At 38.2% G+C, this 19,909-nt stretch overlaps 1 pseudogene; it reads right to left on the bottom strand.

Annotated features, from left to right (window-relative positions):
* Window positions 1–446: 446 nt before the first annotated feature.
* On the bottom strand, window positions 447–1,096 carry LOC116747067 (annotated as a pseudogene).
* Between the last annotated feature and the right edge of the window lie 18,813 nt (window positions 1,097–19,909).

Raw genomic sequence — 19,909 nt, 5'->3', positions numbered from 1 at the left:
CAGGCAGGGCTGGGGTGGGGATCAGGCAGGGCTGGGTCAGGGACCATGCTGGGGGAGCAGGGTCTCCACATCTGGCCAATACTGGTCTTCAGAGCAGTGTTGGGGAGCTCAGAGCTGAGCTCTACTGGAGAAGGGTCCAATCAGGTACCTCAAAGCAGAGGCAACCACTGAAGGGAAAGATGGTCTGGTTGGCTTATGCAGGAAGGATAAGATTGGGGGGGTGGAATTGCTAAAGAAAAGTAAGGTACAGTAAACCTTTACAGGGCCAAGATGAACAGGGATTAGCTGAGGGGAAGCGGTCTAATAAGGCCTGAGGGATGAGGGAGGGGAAAGAAAAGAAGGAGAAAAGAACAAGAGGGATGATTCTGGAGGTACAGGGAGGTCCAACTTTTCTTCAGGGCCCCAGTGAAGCAGGGACAGCTCCTATCTTCTGATCTCACAGGACTCTACTTTTTGCTCAACACAGCAATCTTTATGTACACAGGGCCTGGGCAAAGGCAGCTGAACTTTATATAGGCAGAAATCGTCTTCAGGCCTTCTAAGTGGGCAATGAAATCTTTCATGTTTGGAAATGCATCCAGGCACTAGGGCTCAAATATATGGTGCAGGTCAAGACTGTCATAAGCAAGAAAATCCAGAGAGGTGATCTTGTCTCCTGCAAACCATGGACTCTTCCCCAGAAAGTGAGAAGAGCTTCATCTTTTCAGAGATCCTCCAAGTACTTAGGCTTCAGTTTCTCAAAGTCAGGGCTGTAGCAGACACTGACTAGCTACTTGGAGGTGTCTATAACCTAGTTCTCAAAAATGTCCACATGAATCTTCTCTTCTGTCTCCCCTCATAGGTTGTACTTGTAAGCAATGTAGCAAAAGATGACATCGCTCTGGGTGATCTCAAAAGCATCATCAATTAAATAGGGCAGATTGGGAAAGTCCAGGCCTGGCTTCAATTTCTCATTCAGTCACTGGCTTCTGTCATGGTCAGGAACATCCCCCGCCATGTACTTCTTTCCCTCATAGTTTAATTCTTTGTATTCCAGAAGCAGGCAGATGGTATGAGCCAGCCTGTGAATGTTCCAGTAACCCGAGTTCATGGCCATGGTTTAGCTTTCTGTGGACTCAGGGGATGACCTCAGTGAAGCTAGGCTGAAACTTCATCCTTGCAATTTTTCTTTAAGTTAGAAATTATATCAAAATAAAAAGTTATAGGGAAGAAGGAAGGAAGAAAGGAAGGAAGGAAGGAAAGAAAGAACCAGAGGACAGTGAGCCACTCTAGCAAATTAATAAAACCCAAGGAGGGGGTCGTGGGAACCTCTGATTTATAGTCAGTTGGTCAGAAGTACAGATGACAACCTGGGCTTGCAATTGGTATCTGAAGTGTGTTGTGGGGGGACAGTCTGGTGCGGCTGACCCCTTAACCTATGGAATCTGATGCTATCTCCGGGTAGATAAGTGTCAGAACTGAGTTGAATCATAGGACCCCCCAGCTGGTGTCTGGAGAATTGTTTGGTTCTATGGGGAAACCCCACACACTCACACATTGGAAATCTGGAGAATCAGATCCCATTGAGTGATATACCATACTTATGAATAAGATATTCTCTAGATATATTGTATAACACAAGGAATATAGCCAGTATATTATAATATCTATAAATAGAGTATAACTTTTAAAAATTCTGAATCACTGTATTGTACACCTGTAACATATAATATTGTACATCTACCATAAGTCAATTTTTAAAAAAGAATTGAAAACAGGGACTCAAAAAAATAATAAGCAAAAAATAAATAAAGATATTCTCTCTTATCCTAACACATTGAGCGATCCAGGAAGCTCCTTAGAAATCAGTATAAAATTGGAAAAGTAGTCTTAGATTACACTTCAAGAGGCCTAGAAGAGAAAATGTAAGATTTCTATGAAGGGACTCATTCTCAAAATGGGTCACAAAGGATTTCCACGCATAAATATTTTCTCCCCTTCCACAAAGCATGAGCTCATAATAACAAATTACAACCAATACAAGAAAACAGGCCACCATGAATATGAATCAGCATAAAAAAAACATGAAGAGTACTATTCTTTTGAACTTCATATAATGGAATTATACATATACTTCCTAAGCACATTAAATTGGCTAAAAAAAATAAGAAATTAAAAATCATGGAGGGAAATACTGTTACCAACTAAACAGAAAGATTTGAAAACCAGCAAAATGAAATTTTCAGAAATAAAAAAATATAGTTTTTGAAATTACCAACTCAATGGATATGTTAAACAACACACTATACATAGCTGAAGACAGTAGTGCTGAACTAGAAAAATAGTATGAAAAAAATTATGTAAATGGAGTACAACTGAAAAGGAACTAAAAGATGTAAAAGCACAATTAAGAGACTTAGAGAATAGAATAAGAATGTTCACCATATCTCTAATAGAAGTTCCAAAAGAAGAGAACACAGAGCATGAAAGATAATATTTGAAAAGATAATGACATTGGGAATCATACTAAATATCAAGCTGGATAAGTAAAAATAAATCCCCAAAACACACTCAGACATATCATAGTGAAACTGCAGTATTCCAAAGACCAAGAGAATATCTTAAAAGCTATCTGGGAAAAAAAACTGGCAGATTAAATATAGACTGACTTCATACTCCTTATCCAAAAGATAAGGAGGACAATGGGGATCTGAGAGAAAATAGCAATCTTTTAAGATCAGTTGAAAGAGATTTGTAGACAACACTGAACTTACTACCAACATATCATCAACGAAGAAATTTATACTTCACAGTCACCAAAATCCTGGATGCTTTTTTCTGCTTCTCAACCTGGAACTCAGCAAGTCCAGTACTACTGCTTTGCTTTCTGTTCCATTTTCTTGTTTTTAGAGCTGGCTGTATCTTTTTTGGTTTTCTATTTTTACATTTTATCTCTCTCTGCTATATGTTTGGACTAGAAGGGTATATAAAACACGAAATCACTGTGTCATCCTAACTGGAAATCTCCCTATTTCTTTACCTTCATTTCAATGTCCATATAACTTCCAGAATAATCTAGCTCAGTGCTTCTTAAATCACCTATGGTGAAAGATTAGTGTGATAATTTTTTCCAATAGATGACAGACCCATACTTTGTCAAAGTCAACTGATCACTCATTTGAATGTGGCAGCAATGTCAAATTGCAATAAAACTTTAAAAATACTTAATGTCAATTTCTGTACTTACTGCAGACAAGTAACAAACTTGGACTAACATTGATACGTGGACCACACTTTGAGTAGCACTGATCTAGTTAAAATTCAAATCTGCTATTTCCTCTACATCAGGAAACTTCTAGCTCCAGAAACTTATAGCCACTGCCATAATCAAAAAGCTGCTGTTAAAAAAAAAAAAAAAAAGCTGCTGTAATCAGGACACCATTATTACCAGCGCTACTGCAGAACCACACCATACCTGCTATGATCCACAACAGGTAAACTGAAACCCCACACCCTGCCCCTCAATACCCATGAAGTTAGTTACTTGACATTGGGAGCTCTGTTAATGCTGCTTCAAAAAAACTCTGCCTTCCATCTTACATGAGTTATATACATGCAGAATCCAGTTGCAAGGGAGTCTGTGAAACATAGATTTCAATAATCCAGCCTCTACAGCACAGGACAGGACATGAGATCAGTGTTTTTCATACTGTAGGTCATAATCCATTAATGGATTATAAAATTCATTCATTTTAAGGGTCATGATTCATATTTTTTTAGTGAAATGGAATGAGATGGTAAAGACTAGAAAACATCATGGTGCACATTCAGGGCTACTATTGTTTCATGGAAATTTGGTTTCAGTTGTATAAATAGAGAGAATGTAATATAGATGTGTACTGGGATACCATTTAAATTGCATTTATTCGGCTTCCCTGGTGGCGCAATGGTTAAGAATCTGCCTGCCGATGCAGGGGATATGGGTTCAATCCCTGGTCCGGGAAGATCCCACATGCCGCGGAGCAGCTAAGCCCATGAGCCACAACTACTGAAGCCCACGCGCCTAGAGCCCGTGCTCCGCAACAAGAGAAGCCACTGCAATGAGAAGCCCGCACACCGCAATGAAGAGTAGCCCCCGCTCGCTGCAACTAGAGAAAACCTGCGCACAGCAATGAAGACCCAACGCAGCCAAAATAAATAAATAAATAAAAATAAATAAGAATAAATTAAATGCATTTATTACTGTAGGTTGCAATCCAAAAAATTTTAAATGCATTATAGTAGCACAATGCTTCTCAAACTTTAGCCTGCATCAGAATCCATATATATATATATATATATATATATATATATATATATATATATATATGTATATGGAGCAAGTGGGGGGAAGAGAGAGAGAGAGAGAATATTATCTCACTATTTGGTTAGACCTTCAAATAAAGTAGTGAATATTTTGATATTATTTTATTTTTATTATAGATTAATAAAAGTAATTCATATTTCCAATCTGGTCAGAATTTGATTAATTGCCCAATACAATTTCACTTCTTTTGGGAAAATAAAGTGATACTACTCTTTACTTAGGATGAAGAAAAACATATTGGTAACTCGATGCTAGCAAGACATTACAAACACACAAAAAGCCAAACGTAGTATTTTTACCATAAGTCTGGGTACAATGAAGCACACGGACTGATCACAAAATAAGGCTAACAAACGTCTTCCCAGAACCAGAGCTTGGAGAATACTGCACACTGTGTCCATCTTGGAGAGTCATCATACATACTGGCACCATAAAGGCACCAAGAGGTCATGTAGCAAAGAAACATGTTCAGTTCTGCTTAATGCAGCATTTCCTATCCTTGTAAGTCTATGAGAACCTTCATATTATTTATATTTATTCATAATATCAGTTAACATTCTGTGGAAAGAGTGCAAGTCACAGTACACTTTGGATTATGCAAGTTTAGAAAAATGGTTTCCAAACTTTTACTTTTTTTAATTTTTTTTTATTTTTAACATCTTTATTGGGGTATAATTGCTTTACAATGGTGTGTTAGTTTCTGCTTTATAACAAAGTGAATCAGTTATACATATGTTCCCATATCTCTTCCCTCTTGCGTCTCCCTCCCTCCCACCCTCCCTATCCCACCCCTCTAGGTGGTCACAAAGCACCGAGCTGATCTCCCTGTGCTATGCGGCTGCTTCCCACTAGTTATCTACCTTATGTTTGGTAGTGTATATATGTCCATGCCTCTCTCTCGCTTTGTCACAGCTCACCCTTCCCCCTCCCCATATCCTCAAGTCCGTTCTCAAGTAGGTCTGTGTCTTTATTCCTATCTTACACCTAGGTTCTTCATGACACTTTTTTTTCTTAAATTCCATATATATGTGTTAGCATACGGTATTTGTCTTTTTCTTTCTGACTTACTTCACTCTGTATGACAGACTCTAGGTCTATGCACCTCATTACAAATAGCTCAATTTCGTTTCTTTTTATGGCTGAGTAATATTCCATTGTATATATGTGCCACATCTTCTTTATCCACTCATCCGATGATGGGCACTTAGCTTGTTTCCACCTCCGGGCTATTGTAAATAGAGCTGCAATGAACATTTTGGTACATGACTCTTTTTGAATTATAGTTTTCTCAGGGTATATGCCCAGTAGTGGGATTGCTGGGTCATATGGTAGTTCTATTTGTAGTTTTTTAAGGAACCTCCATACTGTTCTCCATAGTGGCTGTACCAATTCACATTCCCACCAGCAGTGCAAGAGTGTCCCCTTTTCTCCACACCCTCTCCAGCATTTATTGTTTCTAGATTTTTTGATGATGGCCATTCTGACTGGTGTGAGATGATATCTCATTGTAGTTTTGATTTGCATTTCTCTAATGATTAATGATGTTGAGCATTCTTTCATGTGTTTGTTGGCAGTCTATATATCTTCTTTGTAGAAATGTCTATTTAGGTCTTCTGGCCATATTTGGATTGGGTTGTTTGTTTTTTTGTTATTGAGCTGCATGAGCTGCTTGTAAAATTTGGAGATTAATCCTTTGTCAGTTGCTTCATTTGCAAATACTTTCTCTCATTCTGAGGGTTGTCTTTTGCTCTTGTTTATGGTTTCCTTTGCTGTGCAAAAGCTTTGAAGTTTCATTAGGTCCCATCTGTTTATTTTCGTTTTTATTTCCATTTCTCTAGGAGGTGGGTCAAAAAGGATCTTGCTGTGATTTATGTCATAGAGTGTTGTTCTGCCTATGTTTTCCTCTAAGAGTTTGGTAGTTTCTGGCCATACATTTAGGTCTTTCATCCATTTTGAGCTTATTTTTGTGTATGGTGTTAGGGAGTGATCTAATCTCATACTTTTACATGTACCTGTCCAGTTTTCACAGCACCATTTATTGAAGAGGCTGTCCTTTCTCCGCTGTACATTCCTGCCTCCTTTATCAAAGATAAGGTGACCATATGTGCGTGGGTTTATCTCTGGGCTTTCTATCCTGTTCCATTGATCTATATTTCTGTTTTTTTTGCCAGTACCATACTGACTTGATTACTGTATCTTTGTAGTATAGTTTGAAATCAGGGAGCCTGATTCATCTAGCTCCGTTTTTCGTTCTCAAGATTGTTTCGGCTATTCAGGGTCTTTTGTGTTTCCATACAAACTGTGAAATTTTTTGTTCTAGTTCTGTGAAAAATGCCAGTGGTAGTTTGATAGGGATTGCATTGAATCTGTAGATTGCTTTGGGTAGTAGAGTCATTTTCACGATGTTGATTCTTCTAATCCAAGAACATGGTATATCTCTCCATCTATTGGTATCATCTTTAATTTCTTTCATCAGTGTCTTATAATTTTCTGCATACAGGTCTTTTGTCTCCTTAGGTAGGTTTATTCCTAGATATTTTATTCCTTTTGTTGCAATGGTAAATGGGAGTGTTTTCTTGATTTCACTTTCAGATTTTTCATCATTAGTGTATAGGAATGCCAGAGATTTCTGTGCATTAATCTTGTATCCTGCAACTTTACTAAATTAATTGATTAGCTCTAGTAGTTTTCTGGTAGCATCTTTAGGATTCTCTATGTATAGTATCATGTCATCTGCAAACAGTGACAGATTTACTTCTTCTTTTCCAATTTGGATTCCTTTTATTTCCTTTTCTTCTCTGATTGCTGTGGCTAAAACTTCCAAAACTATGTTGAATAAGAGTGGTGAGAGTGGGCAACCTTGTCTTGTTCCTGATCTTAGTGTAAATGCTTTCAGTTTTTCACCATTGAGGATGATGTTGGCTCTGGGTTTGTCGTATATGGCCTTTTCTATGTTGAGGAAAATTTCCTCTATGCCTACTTTCTGCAGGGTTTTCATCATAAATCGGTGTTGAATTTTGTCGAAAGCTTTCTCTGCATCTATTTAGATTATCATATGGCTTTTCTCCTTCAATTTGTTAATATGGTTTATCACATTGAGTGATTTGCATATATTGAAGAATCCTTGCATTCTTGGAACAAACCCCACTTGATCATGGTGTATGATCCTTTTAATGTCCTGTTGGATTCTGTTTGCTAGTATTTTGTTGAGGATTTTTGCACCTATGTTCATCACTGATATTGGCCTGTAGTTTTCTTTCTTTGTGACATCCTTGTCTGGTTTTGGTATCAAGGTGATGGTGGCCCCATAGAATAAATTTGGGAGTGTTCCTTCCTCTGCTATATTTTGGAAGAGTTTGAGAAGGATAGGTGTTAGCTCTTCTCTAAGTGTTTGATAGAATTCGCCTGTGAAGCCATATGGTTCTGGGCTTTTGTTTGTTGGAAGATTTTTAATCACAATTTCAATTTCAGTGCTTGTGATTGGTCTGTTCATATTTTCTATTTCTTCCTGATTCAGTCTTGGCAGGTTGTGCATTTCTAATAATTTGTCCATTTTTTCCAGGTTGTCCATTTTATTGGCATAGAGTTGCTTGTAGTAATCTCTCATGATCTTTTGTATTTCTGCAGTGTCAGTTGTTACTTCTCCTTTTTCATTTCTAATTCTCTTGATTTGAGTCTTCTCCCTTTTTGCTTGATGAGTCTGGCTAATGGTTTATCTATTTTGTTTATCTTCTCAAAGAACCAACTTTTAGTTTTATTGATCTTTGCTATCGTTTCCTTCATTTCTTTTTCATTTATTTCTGATTTGATTTTTATGATTTCTTTCCTTCTGCTAACTTTGGGGATTTTTTGTTCTTCTTTCTCTAATTGCTTTAGGTGCAAGGTTACGTTGTTTAATCAAGATGTTTCCTGTTTCTTAAGGTGGGCTTGTATTGCTATAAACTTCCCTTTTAGAACTGCCTTTGCTGCATCTCATAGGTTTTGGGTCATCGTGTCTCCATTGTCATTTGTTTCTAGGTATTTTTTTATTTCCTCTTTGATTTCTTCAGTGATCACTTCGTTATCAAGTAGTGTATTGTTTAGCCTCCATGTGTTTGTATTTTTTACCTATTTTTTCCTGTAATTGATATCTAGTCTCATAGTGTTGTTGTCAGAAAAGATACCTGATACAATTTCAATTTTCTTAAATTTACCAAGGCTTGATTTGTGACCCAAGATATGATCTATCCTGGAGAATGTTCCATGAGCCCTTGAGAAAAATGTGTATTCTGTTGTTTTTGGATGGAGTGTCCTATAAATATCAATTAAGTCCATCTTGTTTAATGTATCATTTAAAGCTTGTGTTTCCTTATTTATTTTCATTTTGGATGATCTGTCCATGGGTGAAAGTGGGGTGTTAAAGTCCCCTACTCTGAATGTGTTACTGTCGATTTCCCCTTTTATGGCTGTTAGCATTTGCCTTATGTATTGAGGTGCTCCTATGTTAGATGCATAAATATTTACAATTGTTATATCTTCTTCTTGGATTGATCCCTTGATCATTATGTAGTGTCCTTCTTTGTCTCTTCTAATAGTCTTTATTTTAAAGTCTATTTTGTCTGATATGAGAATTGCTACTCCAGATTTCTTTTGGTTTCCATTTGCATGGAATATCTTTTTCCATCCCCTTACTTTCAGTCTGTATGTGTCTCTAGGTCTGAAGTGGGTCTCTTGTAGACAACATATATATGGGTCTTGTTTTTGTATCCATTCAGCCAAACTGTGTCTTTTGGTGGGAGCATTTAGTCCATTTACATTTAAGGTAATTTTCGATATGTATGTTCCTATTCTCATTTTCTAAATTGTTTTGGGTTCGTTATTGTAGGTCTTTTCCTTCTCTTGTGTTTCTTGCCTAGAGAAGTTCCTTTAGCATTTGTTGTAAAGCTGGTTTGGTGGTGCTGAACTCTCTCAGCTTTTGCTTGTCTGTAAAGGTTTTAATTTCTCCATCAAATCTGAATGAGATCCTTGCTGGGTAGAGTAATCGTGGTTGCAGTTTTTCTCCTTCATCACTTTCAAAATTCCCTGCCACTCCCTTCTGGCTTGCAGAGTTCAAACTTTTAAATAATACATCTGCAAGCACTATTATACTTATATACTACTTATATTTTACATACATTATACAACCACTGTGCACTTAAATATTACATACACTGTATAGCATACATGAAACAGAAATGTAAGATGATACAATATAAAATATTATCAAAAATCTATTTTTATTTATTCATGGTATAAAATTCTATATTAATATCAGGCAAAGTAGATTTAAAAGCAAAGAAAATTACCAGAGATTAAAAAGTGACATTACATAATGTAAAAGGATCAACTCACTAAAAGACATAAGAGTTCTAAATGTGTATGTATGCACCAAGCAGAGCTTCAAAATACGTGAAGCAAAATCTGATAGAACCGAAAGGAGAAATGGATAAATTCACAATTACAGATGAAAAAATTTCACTCCTCTCTTAGTACTTGACGGAACAAGTATACAGAAATTAAGCAAGGATATAAGAGAACTGAAGAAACTTATCAATCACCTGGACCTAATGACATCCTTTTATAGAAAAATTCACTTAACAACAGCAAAGTGCTCACTTTTTTCAAGTGCACATAGAATGTTCAATAATATAGACTATACCCTGGGTACTAAAACAAAACTTAACAAATTTAGAAGAATTAAAATGATGCAAAGTATGTTCTTTGACAATAATAGAATTAAACTAGAAATTAATTACAGAAAGACATCTTGAAAATCCCCAAACTCTTAGAAATTAGCACACTCCAAAATAATCCATGGATCAAAAAGGATGTCCCAAGGGAGATTAGAAAATATTTTGAACTGAGTAAAAAATGAAAATACAACATAACAAAATTTGTGAGTTGCAGCTAAGATGGTCCATACGCCAATTAAAGACAATTGGCAGATTGGATTAAAAAAACAAGATCTACCCATGTGTTTTCCACAATTATCTATAATTAGGGAGAAATGTATAGCATAAACGCTTGTATTATTAAAGAAGAGGGGTCTCAAATGAATAATCTAAACTGTAAAAAGAAGAGCAAAAATAAGTTCAACAGCTCTTTTTCACATTTTGCTTTAGGATAGCCAGTGGATTTGTGTGTGGTAGAAAACATTTTCAAGGTCACTCATTTCATTTCAATATACAGTTTCAATATGTAGTTTCTACTTTGCAAGAAAATATAACCGTCAAGTCCACTTAACCAGTCTCATGGGAACTTCAATACCCTGGAATAGAACCAACAAATAGTGAAGGGACCTCAGTCAACCTGTCTGCATTATGGGATCTCACTTTTCTCTCAGGAAACCACAGACACTGGGCATGACACACAATAGCCTTCTATGCAGAGAAACTGAGTGAGACCATCAGTGTCAGTATGAATATCAACTCTTGATAAAGGTTAATTTCTTTCCTATTTTTTTAAAGGAAAAATTCTAATATTTTCTTCCTATACCCCAGTGTAACATCTTACGTACCCCTACTCAAAAATGTGTAGGCTAGAGAATAAAGGCACAAAAAGACCCAGTTATGAAGCAGTTTTATCTCTGAGATGATTCTGTGGAATTCACCCACAACAGACAGAATACGCTGAGCATAAAGTGAAGCTATGTGAGAGGTAGCTATTTCTGAGGCTGAAATAATCCTTTGGAGAACACACTGCATTTTGTTAAGTTGTCAACCAATAGATTTCTGTGTCTCCTTGTATGTTGTGCTGTGACTATCTTCTAAATACCACGTTCCACCGTCAGCTTGATACTTAAAACCACCTGGCCTCACTCCACCACCATCCATTATGTTGCATTGTTTTACAAGAAATGTGACTTCTCTGGCAGTAGACATGTCGATTCCAAGGAAACTGTTTTTTTACATTTTACTGTATGGATTTTTAAAATATATTTATCCTAGACACAGAAGATGTAACCTTGAAACAACTGAACTTATTCAAAGAGCTAATAGATTTATACATGCTGCTCCATTTTCTCAAGATGAATTCATTTTAAATATTAAAAAAAATAAAGTTTAAAATTCCATCTTTTTTGGCTCAGATGCTTGCAGGGGCGTTGGCTCATGATGCTTTCTCATTCGGGATCATCTTCTGTTGCTAAGAGACTTGCATAAGCTTAGGGATGACTTAAGATCATTGGTAGAAAATATACTCAGAAGCTAATCTACGAGTGGCCGTTTTTATACAAAGAATCTTGATCAGATAGACTTTCAAAGAGAAGGTATCTTCCTTTTCTTTTGAGAACAGCGGGAGCTCAAGCCTGAAATTTAAGCATAATCCATCACTACCATGGTCAATTTGATTCAGTATTCAGGGTGACATTGACACTGTTAGAGTCTGAATTTTCCTTCTACATCCCAAATATTTGCCCTAATACAGAAAGAATAAGAAAGTTCAAATTCTTAACTATTGCACATATTTACACGTGCTGAGTATATTAGTTACCTATTGCTGCATAATAAATTACCACATATATTTGTAGCTTAAAACAACACACATTTATTATCTCACAGTTTCTGTAGATTAGGAATCTGAGCATAGCTTAGCTGGGTCCTCTGCCTCAGATGGCCTATGAGGTGGCAATCAAGATGTCAGAGAAGGCTAGAGTCTCATCTCAAAACTCAACTAGGGAAGGATCCACTTCCAAGCTCACTTCATGATTGTGGACAGAATTCAGCTCCTTTTGGCTTGTTGGACTGTGAATCCAAGTTCCTTGTTGGCTGTTAGCCAGAGGTCATCCTCAGTTCCTTGCTACATGGGCCTCCTATACAAGGCAGCTTGCTTCAACAAAGCAGGCAAAGGGAAGTGTCTGGATAGCAAGATGGAATTTACAATCTCTTATAAGCTAATCACAGAAGTGACATCTCCTTATAGTTGAGAAAGTTTACTGAATCAAGTTACTCAAGGGAAGGGGATAACACGAAGCCATGGGTACAAAGAGGTAGAAGTATTTAGGGGCTATCTTAGAAGCTACCTACCACACTGAGACACAAGATGCCTCTGCCTTTCATTACGACCACTTTTGGACTTCTCATCTGTAGATAACACATGTAGGATGTGCACATAATAATTTAAAAAAACCTTTTCTGCTTACAAGTAATAATGTACCAGTGAATTCAGCCAGATTCAAGTCAAAAGAAGATTGACAGAAAAGGCTTTAGACCAAGTGTTTTAATTTTGCAACTCCTGATATCAATACATGTTTTTCTTTCGTGATTTATAATGTCTACCACTAGTAGATTCAGAATATACTTTTCTTCAATTTTAAAGTAACAAACTAAAAATGGACTATAACATTTTTCAAACAATTAGTGCCAAATGATAGTCACAGGTAAAGAAGGTCTCTCTAGCCTCCATTAGCAAACTTCAAGACTAAATGTATTAGGATCACTGGCTCGTTTGGGGTTTCTCCAATAAGGAGACTTTACACACGTATCTAAGTGTAGGCATTTTTAGCAAGGAGGCAATGTCAGGAAACACCAGTAGGGAAGTGGGGAAATGAAAATGGAAGCGAAGGCAGCCAATAAAGAATGTTTTTTTAAGCTAGTTACTATCGTGGCAACTGGAGGTCAGTTTCAGTGGGGAATCATGGGAAACAATAAAGAATACACCTCAGAGCTATTCCAACTAAGGATGAGAAAGCTGGGGTATTTTCAGTAAGTCCCCTACATACGAACCTTCAAGTTGCGAACTTTCAAAGATACAAACGTGCGTCCGCGTGTCCAATCATGTAAGTTAGTTCATGTGTCTGACGTACATTGTCACGTGGGTGCATCCCCTACAAGTGGTTGTGCTTTTTTGTACTTTACTGTCCAGAACTGTTGCTGTGCAACACGAGGAGCTTACTGATGAAGACCTAATGGAATTGGAAGCCTAGAGAAAGGATGAAGAGAGACAAGAGGAAGAAGAAGTAACTGAAGAACTGAAGAGATTCACGACGCAGGAAATGGCAAGGGGATTTTCTTTATTTGAGGAGGCACTGTTAGTTTTTGAGCCATAGGACCCGAGCATAGAATGGTACACGAAAGTTGCAGCAGCCATTCAGAATGCAATCCAGTGCTACCGTGTCATCTATGACGAGAAAAGAGGCTAGATAGAACTGAATCCAGCAAGGAGCCAGAGCCTGTGCCATCAACGTCAGGCGTGAGTGACATTGCAGCTTGCCCTCCGGCCCTTATTGCTGGCGATCCTTCAGCTCTACCATCTCCCACCTCCTCTCCCTCCTCCAGTCAGTAACTCTTCTTCCCTGTTCACTCGACGCCAGCCCCTGGATGCCAGCTGTTGTGCTGTACTACTGCACTTTTCAAGGTGCTGTACTGTGAGATTAAAAAGGTTTTCTTTTTGTGTTTGTTTTTATGTATTATCTGTGTGAAAAGTATTATAAATCTATTACAGTACAGTCCTATACAGCCGATTGTGTTAGTTGGGTACCTAGGCTAACTTTGCCCGACTTATGAACAAATTGGACTTATGAACACGCTCTCAGAACGGAACTCATTCATACGTAGGGGACTTACTGTATTCACTAACTTTCCATTGTCATTGGTTGAAGCCTGCTTCCAGAAGCATTAACGCTCTGGCAATTTATGCTTACTATGTGTGAGAGCTGAGCATGTTCCCCTTACCAAAGGGGTAAAAAAGCCCTCTGGCAGAATCACAGGTGTTCACAGTGAGCAGCCCTCCACATGTAGAGGTGAGTGTGGAAGAAATACAGATGGTGCACCGATAACATTGCTACAATCGCGGTAACTAAAGAGCTGCTGAGAGACCACCCAGGCCTTTCCCTGCTTTCATTAAAGGGTGTACCTAAAAACACCCCTAAGGAGACAAGCAGTTCTTATTTCATCTCAGGTTACATCACACATTCCTGACTATGGGAAGCAAGTGGTGAGATAAAACGAAGATTTGAAATGTACAGGAAGCACTGAAACTCTCCCAAAAGAGTCTGTGTGCCCCCCCCACCAAAGAAAACAATGGTTCTAATTAGCAACCACTCTAATGCTTTATTGATTCTTGGATTGGGCAGCCTCCTGGAAGATCACTGATCATCTGACAGCCTACAAAGTACCCTTGGAAGTAGTGATAGGCCACAGAAGCCTCAAGGTACCATGGGAGGTTGAGACAGATCACATCAGTTCCTAAGTAACCTAAGAGGTAGTAATGGGCCACTTTAGCACCCCAACAAATCCTAGGAGGTAGTGGTGGGTCACATCAGCCCCAAAGTACCCCGAGGTTTGGGGATGGCTCACATAAGATCCAAGATAAAAGGATATCTGATTTTCTAACTTTAAGACCCCTTTTACAGACAGAGCACACTGAAAAATGTAATCAGCAGGAGGCACACTCTGTGTCATGCATTTTTTCCCAGCCATTTAAGTGGAAACTGACCTCAAGTTATAACTGAACTAAGATTCCTAAACAAAACTGAGCTTTCTCCAAATTTAAATTGAATCACATTTGAAGTCACTGGTAAAATGATTAATAGCTCCCCAAAGGCAGAGTCTTATTTTAGTTTCCCTTTGTACCTCTAAGTCCAGTCTTTGGGATAATAAATAGGTATCAAATAAATAGAAAAATGCCTTAGTTTAATTTTCCTTTAGGGCAGAAGCGATCAGTAAGCACCTCTTTGGAATCAAAGGAGTGGGCTGTCTATTTTCAAGTACATATGGAAACAAAGAGTTAAATAAAGTGAAACAGATTTGCTTACTGCGGGAATTCTCAGAGCCTTTAATATGCTAAGCTGAATTGTAAGTCACCAGGTTAGGGAGAGGGTGTATGTAGCATTCCCTGAACCTATTTAACCTCTAAACTCTTTTTCTCTTCCATAAAGCATTTCAAACTCCCAAAGAATTTTGAGACACTCTAACTCTTAAAGGTGGCTTAATGATTGAAAATCATAAATATAGGAAAACTGAATTGTTATTGGGGGGAGGATTTCAGGGGAAGGGTGTGGCTGAGATAAGAGAAGAGTGATGGCAGCATAATGACTTAGGGTCCCACATTAATTGATTGTGGCCACTGATAAAAATTAAATGTCATAACATAAGACAAAGAGTACCATAAGGGTCCTAAGGTAGTTTCCCCAATGGTGACACATCCTTGCTGGCAATTAGATCTTCTTCATCTTTGAACCCCATAACCAGTACTACCTTTAGACCTGGGCAACCAGGGCTCCTTATCTGGGCCCCTCACCTACAGGGAGGCCCACAGGTTAGACTTTAATGTTTAGAAGACCCTGCTCTAGATTTCCTCCAGCTGAGTCCTCCACATGAGGCAAGTAAAGCATAGAGCCAAGAGGATGTATCCATTCAAAGCCCACAGTCCCTCTTCTAGGTCAAGCTCTGGATCTCAGGACCGTGAAATTCCCTGCTCAGAGGGACTCAGGCCATTTCCAGGACCCATGCAAGCCTGTCCCTGGGTCCATCCTCCTGAAAGCAGACTGTGCTAAGGGGTGGCTGGTTATTGGGGTGCAGGAGTAGATGGAGCTTAGTCACTTGGGCTAGAATAATGGTTCAGGACAAAGCCAGGGGTGGAAAGAAAAGAGGCAGGCACTGCACTGTTAGGGTCTTCACTGATACTCTTGCCTCAAGCCCTGCAAATGTTAGGGGCATGCCTACCCTGGTGAGTGCAGTTTTCCCTTTCATGAGCCCATATGGGGAGACAATGGCAATGCTGCAAAAATTGATATTTATTCCAGTAAAATTACTTGTGACTTCCTCATCATTTGCAGTTATAAATTATCAGATAACAGTGGCATTCCAAGAGTTACCTCTAACATCTTACTGTACTTCCTGTCCTCACATTTTGCAAGCATGTATAATAGATACACTCTGATATGTGGCCATTTCAATTATATGTGTCACAACCAAGAAGACATTTTAAAAGGCCTCTGAAGAAACAATATGTGTCACAAAATTGCACTTGCATCAATTCACAAGGAATCATTGAAAAATCAAACAGACTGCCTCAGCCAATAGACCCTATTGTGATGACAGGAAATGTCATGGCTCTGCCCAGTGGGTGACCTTCTAGCCCATATTCAATCTGAAGACTGAAAGCTGGGGGTGTCAAGAGAATAAAAACCTCTGATGGGTCTGCAACATTGGGAACTGAGAAACAGTAGGCAGAGATTCTTCAGGGAGGAAGACAGCCACTGAGCCAGGCAAACAGAGAAGCCATTCCTAAATAACAAGTGACTCAGACTAGCAGAGAACATTAGAAGAAATATTTTCCATATTTCCTTAATTTTATTTTACCTTTCTGTTTTATTTTATTTTATTGTGTTAAGAACACTTGACATGAGATCTACCCTTTTAACAATTTTTAAAGTATATAATACATTGTTAGCTATAGGTACAATGTACAGCAAATCTCTAGAATGTATTCTTCTTGCTTGATTGAAATTTTATGCCCACTGATTAGTAACTCGCATTTCTTCCTCCCCCCAGCCCCTGACAACCACCATCCCACTCTTTGATTCTATGGATTTGAGTATTTTATATATTCATATAAGTGGCATCATGTAGTAGTTGTCTTTCTATGACTGGTTTATTTCACTTAGCATAATGTCCTCAAGGTTGTCTCATATTGCAGAATTTCCTTCCTTTTTAAGGCTGAATAGTATTCCATTGCATGTATATACCACATTTTCTTTATCCACTTATCTGTCAATGAGCATTTAGGTTGTTTCCACCTCTTGACTATTGTGAATAGTGCTGCAATGAACATAGGAGTGCTAATATCTCTGAAATCTTGATTTCAATTCTTTTGGATAAATACCCAGAAGTGGGGTAGCTGGATCATACGGCAGTTTTATTTTTAATTTTTGGAGGAACCTCCACACTATTACCTATAGCAGCTACACCATTTTGCATCCCCACTAACAGTGCACAAGTGTTTCAATTTATCCACATCCTTGCCAACTCTTGTTATCTGCTGTTTTTTTGATAGTAGCCATCTTGACAGGCATGAGGTGATGATATCTCTTTGTGGTTGTGATTTATACTTCCTTGATGATTAGTGACGTTGAGCATCTTTTCATATATCTGTTGGCCATTTGTATGTTTTCTTCAGATAAATGTCTATTCAAGTCCTTAGCCCATTTTTTAATCAGGCTATTAGTTTTTGCTTTGTTTTGTTTTGTTTTTTAGTTTTTTACTATGTAATTGAAGAAGTTCCTTATATATTTTGGAGATTAACCCCTTATCAGATAGACGGTTTGCAAATATTTTCTCCCATTCCAAATATTGCCTTTTCACTCTGCTGATTTTTTCCTTTGCTGTGTAGAAGCTGTTTAGTTTGATATAGTCTCACTTGTGTATTTTTCCTTTTGTGGCCCGTAAAGAAATATCTTAAGATATCTTAAGATATCTTAAGCAGCTGATGCTGCTTCATGAACCACCCTGTGAGAAGCACTGTGTTAAAAATTCCAGATCCCTCAAATCCTACCTCAGATAGAGGGGAGCAGAGTTACAGGGAAGAGGCCCAGGACCTGATTTTTTAGCAAACATCCCTGGTGATTGTTCTGGTCTAAATACACTACACCTTTTACGTGTACTAAAATTCATGCTCTTTCTCTGTTGAGGAGCTCCTCAGACACTGAAGGGAGCAGTATTCTCAAAATCCTGATTATCTGGTTCCCCAACACAGAGAAGATTAGAAGCTATCTACTGTGTGGTGTAGAAGCAGGTTTATTTGTTCATTTGATTTTGTTTTTAAGCTATAATGTGAGATTTTGTTTTGTTTGCAGAAAATGATTTGCTATCAAATGAAGGGGTTTAATATAAATATTTTATTTATTAAAGTTACAAACTCCAAACCTAGCTTTTCCTCAAGCTTTTGAGTTCAACCTACAAATCTTATTATTCTATTTATAATCTAGTAAAGTTTAATGATCTCTTATACAAATGCCTTTGACTGATAATTGGTCCCATTTAACTAAGATCTTTATAAATTGAATAATTCAGTTTACTTTTTAAGCCCCTTAAATGTCTGACTAACAAAACGTTCACAGCATTTAATTAATTCCAATAAACATAATAAATTAAACTTAAAACTATAGTGAATCTTAAAGTTCTCTTAAATGTCCAAACATGTCGGTATAATGTCCTTAAAACTAGGGACAGGGCTTCCCTGGTGGCGCAGTGGTTGAGAGTCCACCTGCCGATGCTGGGAACACGGGTTCGTGCCCCGGTCCGGGAAGATCCCACATGCCGCGGAGCGGCTGGGCCCGTGAGCCATGGCCACTGACCCTGCGCGTCCGGAGCCTGTGCTCCACAACGGGAGAGGCCACAACAGTGAGAGGCCCACGTACTGCAAAAACAACAACATCAAAAAGAAAAACTAGGGACAAAGCCTTAAGAAATTATTACAGATGTCTTTTTAAAATCTGTAAGAGTTATGTTGAGAAAGATGGAAAATGCAAGATTCAGTCAAGTTCAAAGTATTTAAAACTAAACATAAAGACTTTTAAGTATCTTGAGGTATTAAAATTAAAAATCCCATTCTGTGAAGGAGCAGCCTGAGGTTACAGGATTCTGTGAGTGGATGGAAGAATTTGGCAATAATTAGGCACAAACAGGAACATGGGCTATGAGACTGTGATGATTAATTTTATGTGTCAACTTGACTGGATCATGGGGTGCCCAAATATTTAGCTAAACATTATTTCTGGGTATTTTTATGAGGGTGTTTCTGGATGAGATTAGCATTTGAATCAGTGAAGCAGATTTTCCTCCCAATGTGGGTGGGCATTATCCAATCGTTTAAGGACCTGAATAAAAGAAAAGACAAAAGCAGGGAAAATTCATCCCTTCTCTGCCTGATTGCTGCTGACCTGGGACATTGGATTTCTCCTACATTCAGACTGAGACTTACACCATTGATTCCCCTAATTCTCAGACCTTCAGATTCAGACTGAACTATACCACCAGATTTCCTGGGTCTTCAGCTTGCAAATGGCAGATTGTGTGATTTCTAGCTTCCATAACTGCATGAGCCAATTCCTCATTATCTATCTATCTATCTATCCATCTATCTCCTGTCAGTTCTATTTCTCTGGAGAATCCTGACGAATACAAAGATCATCCTTTTTTAATCTTTAGTCTGTATATAGTACAAGACACTATGAGTATAAAAAGGGACCTCAGGCTGGCAGTTGGGATTAGGAAAACATTGCTGTCTGGCTGCTGCTTCAGACTTTGCAGCCCAGCTGATATCTCTGGACACTGTGTATTATCAACTGTCAAAGAATATTTGGGATGGTGTAATAGGGCAATAAACAAACACCCAAATCTCAGTTGCTTAGCACAACATAAGTTTATTTCTCTCTCATGGAAAGTCCAATGCAGATGTTCTTGGCCTAGGGCTTTCCTCTAAGCAGAGACTCAAAGATCCAGGCTCATTTAATCTTGTGGGCCTTCCAGCTTCGACACATGACCTCCAAGGTCACCATGGAAGAAGAAAAGATACAGCTTGGACAAAGCACACCAGCTTTAATTC

Source organism: Phocoena sinus, chromosome X (genome assembly GCF_008692025.1).
Source record: "Phocoena sinus isolate mPhoSin1 chromosome X, mPhoSin1.pri, whole genome shotgun sequence".
Classification (NCBI taxonomy): Eukaryota; Metazoa; Chordata; class Mammalia; order Artiodactyla; family Phocoenidae; genus Phocoena; species Phocoena sinus.
This window is presented reverse-complemented; position numbering and strand designations above follow the sequence as displayed.